General features: G+C 42.0%; 1 pseudogene; it reads left to right on the top strand.

The window, feature by feature from the left end:
* Positions 1–5,349: 5,349 nt before the first annotated feature.
* LOC103252733 lies at positions 5,350–5,826 on the top strand (annotated as a pseudogene).
* The last annotated feature ends 262 nt before the right edge of the window (positions 5,827–6,088 follow it).

The following is a 6,088-nucleotide window of genomic DNA, read 5'->3' as shown; positions in this document are numbered from 1 at the left end:
ACCTAGAAGTTGCTTTATGAAAGTTGGCACTCCTATGTTGGATGCATATATGTTTAGGATGGTTATTTCCTATTGATGGATTGAACTTTTTATCATTATGTAGTGGCCTTCTGTATCTTTTTAAATTTTTGATAGCTTAAAGGGTATTTTTGTCTGAAATCAAGATCACTTTCTTTTGTGTTCCATTCACCTGAAAATTTATTTCCCATCCTCTTACTTTGAGTCTGTGAGTGTACTTTCTAGTGAGGTGAGTCTCTTGAAGGCAATAGTTACCTGGTGATATTTTATCCATTTTCTCATTCTATGTCTTTTCAGTGGTGCATTTAGTCCGTTCACATTTAGGCTAATTATTGAAATGTGAGAGTTGATCCCTATCATAAGGTTCTTACAGTGTTGTTCCTGTTTGTTTGTTGTCTTTCTTTTGGTTTTGGAGTTGGTTCATGTGTGTTTTTAATCTTTTGCCTGTACTCTTGTGAAGAATGTTGTTGGTCTTTTTTCCTTTTCTTCTGTTTTCAGTACTTTCTTTCTTTCTTTTTTTTTTTTTTGAGTTGGAGTCTCACTCGGTTGCCCAGACTGGAGAGCAGTGGCCGCTCCCGGCCACCGCAGCCTCGCCTGCTGGGCTCCAGTGATCCTTCTTCCTCAGCCTTCTGAGTAGCCGGAATTACAGGCACGCACTACCACGCCCGGCTGATTTTTTGATTGATTGTAGAGATGAGGTCTTGTTGCCCAGGTGGGTCTCGAATCCACGGGATCAGGCAATCCACTCACCGCAGCCTCCCAAAGGCGTGGGATTACAGGCTGAGCCACTGAGCCCGGCTTGTTTTCAGTACTTTCTTAAGTGTTTCTTGTAGAGGTGGTCTGGTGGCAGCATAGGTTCTTAGGGATTGGATATCTGGGAAAGATTTCATTCTCCCTCACTGATGAAGCTTAGCTTGGCTGGGTAGGTTATTCTTGGTTTAAATTGCTTATCTTTCAGAACTTTGAAGATAGGGTTCCAAGCTTTCCTAACCTGCAGGATTTCTGTAGATCAATCTGCTACTATTCTAATTGGTCTTCCTGGTAGGTAGTCTGACCTTTTTCTCTTGCTGCCTTTAAGATTTTTTCTTTTATACCTACTTTGTTTACACGAATTATTTTGTGTCTGGGAGTTGGTCTTCTCATTTGTTGTCTTGCCAGGGGTTCTCTGAATCTCTTGTGTTTGAATTTTTGCATCACTGATGAGATGAGGGAAGTTTTCTTGAATGATTTCATGGAATGTTTGTTCCAGTGTGGCCTCTGACTCTCTCTCTCTGCCTCAGGAAGGCCAATTACTCTTAGATTGGGTCTCTTGGAGTAATCATTCGTCCCTTGAAGGTTTTGTTCTGTCTTTTTAAGCTTTTTTCTATGTTTTTGACAGTTTGGGTTAGCTCTGTATTTTGGTCTTCAAGCTCTGAGATTCTTTCTTCTGCTTGGCTGATTCTGCTTTCCATGCTTATTAGTCTGTTGTTCATTTCCATCACAGTATTCTTTACTGCTGTTATTTCTGTCATCAGCCCCTTCTTATTTTCCTCTTGTCTCTCCTCAATTTTTTTAATTCTCTCTATTAATGTCTTGATGTCTGGGTTTGTTGCATGTGACCAGTCATCCTGGGGGCTCTTCATTGTTTGTGTTCTTAAGTCTGTTTTCTCAGTGTCTGACCTCCCAGGGGTCTGTGTGAGACCTATATTCTTCTTTTGGTTTTTCTTCATTTGTGCAAATTTTTCCTCACTACTTTTTCCTTCCCTCCACTTCCCCTTCTTCTTTAATTCTGTTATTCAGGGGTGGAGGGGTTGCTTTTACTTCTGTTTGTTCAATCTCTTATTCTTCCTTATGTATTTCCTCTTGCTTTGTTCAATTCTGGAGTTGGACTATAGGTTGGGGGCGGTTCTTTTTGCAGTTTTGAGATTTAATTAAGGGGGGAGCTGTGATTCAAAATCTATCTGCAGGTTCCAGTATCTGCCAACAGGTGTGTAGTTAATCTGAAACCCACTTCCCACTATCTTGGAATCTGTCCATGCAGTGGGGTTGTAGAGTTTACTCCCTGAAAGCAATATGAGGTTAACAGATGGAAGACAATGGAGCAGGTAGTGGGGAGAAGAGGGGAGTGGAGAGAGAGAGAGGAGTAAGAGGGAAAACAGATGAGCATACCAACTAACAAGTGAAAAGAGACACAAAGCCTGAAACAAATAAAAAGAAAAACACTAACCATGACTACGAACTAACCAACAACCATACGAGAAAACTAAAACGTGCAATGATGCTAGCATACAAGCTAACCAACCTCCTTACTGGTGTGCTATTCCGCTATACAAAGATGGGGTTTACAGAGAAATAATAAAAAATTTTTTTAATTTTAAAAAGGAAAAGGAAAAGATTAAAGTCTACCTAACAGAACCAACCAAGCACACTCTGAGACTTCCTTTAAGTCCAGTGTCCTTTCAGCTTTGATTTCTAGCTGTTTTTGCAAGCTGGTAGATTTGTTCACAGTTAGGTCAGTTGCCCCTGGCCAGTTGTGAAGGGTAGTTCAGATCTGGGCTCCCTGCCCAGTCTATTACTCAGATCTGACCTTGTCTATTTATCAAGGGGGGAAAGTTTCTGTCATTCCCCTTTTGATGTTGTTACCTTGAATCCCCAGCAGGTGGTACTATCTCACTGCTCCAGTTGATCTTTATCTGCAGCTGCTGAAGCCTGCAAGTCAGCAACCAGGAAGCGAGGGAACTGGCGACGGTATCTGGTAGCTGCTGTGGTGCTCCCGGTACACCAAGGAGCTCCACAAGCCTGGCTCCAGGTGAGGGGCATGGCATGGTGTGGCATGGTGGTGGCAGTGGCAGCCCTGGCGGCCACGATCTCTGTAGATCGTGCTTGCAAGGGCTTCACGGTCTGAAGTCGTGGGTGGCCTCAGGTATGGGCGAGGCGATGACCCTGGTGGCAGCATCTGCAGCTGCAGCAGTGGCCAAGACCAAAGTGATGTTTGAGCAGTGACTGTAACTGAACTCTCTGTGAAGAGTAGGCTGCTGAAGATGTGAGCTGCAGCCTGTGGGAAAGAGCTAGAGTCTTTATGTGTGTACTCTTTTGCCGAGGTTCTCACAGACCAAGCTGTCCCATTGCTATCTTGCCAGAAGTCCCAATTTTTTTTTAGTTGTAGTCTCACTCCATCGTCCAGGCTGGAGTGCAGTGGTGTGCTCATGGCCACCCCTGTGTCAACCTGTTGGGCTCCAGTGATCCTCCCACCTCAGCCTTCCAGGTAGCTAGAACTACAGGTATGCACTAGCACACCTGGCTAATTTTTTATTTATTGTAGAGACGAGGTCTCACCATGTTGCCCAGGCTGGTCTCGAACCCATGGGCTCAGGCAATCCACTCACCTTGGCTTCCCAATGTGCTGAGATTATAGGCTGAGCCACTGAGCCCAGCCTGAAATAATTTTAAAAAATTAAACATAAATTCTGGAGCTGAAAAATTCAATTGACAAACAGAAAAATGCACCAGAGACTCTCAACAACAAACATGATTAAGCAGAAGAAAGAATTAGTGAGCTTAAAGACAGGCTATATGAAAATACACAATTAAATTAAAAAATGAAAAAGAATGAAACATGCTTACAAGATCTAGAAAATAACTTTGAAAGGGCAAATCTAAGAGTTATTGGCCTTAAAGAAGAAGGAGAGAGAGAGAGAGAGAGATTAGGGCAGCAAATTTACTCAAATAAATAATAGCAGAGAATTTTCCAAACATAAAGAAATATATCAATATTCAAGTAAAAAAAGGTCACAGAACATCAAGCATATTTAACCTAAATAAGATTACCTCAAGATAGTTAATAATCAAACTCCCAAAGATCAAGGATAAAGAAAGGAACCTAAAAGCAGCAAGAAAGGTTGGGCTTGGTGGCTCAGCCTGTAATCCCAGCACTTTGGGAGGCTGAGGCAAGTGGATTGCCTGAGCCCACGGGTTTGAGACCAGCCTGGGCAACTTGGCAAGACCTCTTCTCTACAATAAATCAAAAATTAACTGGGCATGATAGTGTAAACCTGTAGCTCCAGCTACTTGGAAGGCTGAGGCAGAAGGATCACCGGAGTCCAGCGGGTTGATGCTGGGGTGGCTGTGAGTATGCCAGTGTACTCCAGCCTGGATGACAGAGTAAGACTCCAACTCAAAAAAAAACAGCAAGAGAAAGAAACAAACAACATATAAAGGAGCTCCAATACATCTGGCAGCGGACTCTCAGTGGAAACCTTATAGACCAGGGCAGAGCGGCATGACATATTCAAAGTGCTAAAGGAAAAAACAAACTTATATCCTAGAATATTATAAACAGCAAACACATCCTTCAAACATGAAGGAGAAATGTTTTCCCAGACAAATAAAAGCTAAGAAATTCCATCTAAACCAGACCTGTCCCACAAGAAATGTTAAAGGGAAGAAGAAAGTTTTAAAATGTCTTGAAACTAATCAAAATGGAAACACATCATATCAAAACCTATAGGATATAGTGCAAACAATAGTAAGAGGAAAGTTTATAACAGTAAGCAATGTACTTTTTTTTCCTAAAAAAAAGTAGAAAAACTTCAAATAAGCAACCTACTGATGCATCTTAAAGAACTAAAAAAGAGCAAACCAAACCCAAAATCAGTAGAAGAAAAAAATAATAAAGATCAGAGCATAAATAAATAAAATTGAAAAAAATACAATTATCAACAAAACAAAAAGTTGATTTTTTAAAAAGATAGAAAATTGAAAACTTTTAGCCAGACTGAGAAAAAAAGTGAGAAGACCAAAATAAATACACCAGAGATGAAAAAAGAGACATTACATACAACTGATACCACAGAAATTCAAAGGATCATTAGAGCAACTACATGCCAATCAACTGGAAAACCTAGAAGAAATAGACAAATTCCAGGTGTGTACAATCTACTGAGATTGAACCATGAAGAAATCCAAAACCTAACAGACCAACAACAAGTAACAAAAGTGAAGCTGTAATAAAAAGCCTTTTATCAAAGAAACTCCTAGGACCTGATGACTTCACTGGTGTCATGCTCCTCTCCCTTTCTGAACGTTTAGGGAATAGTGTCCAGAAGAGGCTTCAAGACTATGACATACAAAGAAATATATATCTTGTCTCTGCCCTGGTTCTTGGTACAGAGCTCCTAAAGCCCTTGCAATTTCCTGAGTGACAGGGTGCCAAAAGCATCTTTTCTTCTTTTCCTTCCCTTTCCTTCCCTTTCTTTCCCTTGTCTTCCTCTTCCCCTCCCTCCCTCTATCCCTTTTCTTTTTTTGAGTCAAGATCTCATTCTGAGTGGAGTGGCCAACGGCCTGCGCAGCATCATGCCTAAGTTTTATTGTGACTATTGTGATACGTACCTCACCCATGACTCCCCATCTGTGAGAAAGACACATTGCAGTGGTAGGAAACACAAAGAGAATGTGAAAACTACTATCAGAAATGGATGGAAGAGCAGGCTCAGAGCCTGATTGACAAAACAACTGCTGCGTTTCAACAAGGAAAGATACCTCCTACTCCATTCTCTATTCCGCCTCCTGCAGGGGTGAAGATCCCACCTCCCCCTAGTCTTCCGGGTCCTCCTCGCCCTGGTATGATGCCAGCACCCCATATAGGGGCCCTCTCATGATGCCAATGATGGGACCTCCTCCTCCTGGGATGATGCCAGTGGACCTGCTCCTGGAATGAGGCCACCCATGGGAGGCCACATGCCAATGATGCCTGGATCCCCAATGATGAGACCTCCCGCCCGTCCCATGATGGTGCCCACTTGGCCTGGAATGACTCGACCAGACAGATAAGGATAGAGGGAGGACTCTTTTATCGGTTTTTATAGTACTTGTTCTACTTCACCAGGGCATCATGGTGCTGTGACTGTTTTCTTAATAGCATGTAAGAAAGGCTTGGTCCCCCTTCCTATCAGAGAATAGTTTTGGAGAGGAAAAGGACAAAAAAAGTACAGTTTTCATTTGTATTGTGAAATGTAAAAATGAAACTGTCAACTCTTTTAAAAAAAAAAAAAAGATCTCATTCTGTCACCCAGACTGGAGTTCAGTGGCACAA

This window comes from Carlito syrichta, unplaced genomic scaffold, assembly GCF_000164805.1.
Source record: "Carlito syrichta isolate Samal-C Ts95f unplaced genomic scaffold, Tarsius_syrichta-2.0.1 Scaffold169692, whole genome shotgun sequence".
Taxonomy (NCBI): Eukaryota; Metazoa; Chordata; class Mammalia; order Primates; family Tarsiidae; genus Carlito; species Carlito syrichta.
The sequence above is the reverse complement of the archived record's forward strand: the minus strand, read 5'-3'. Positions and strand labels throughout refer to the sequence as shown.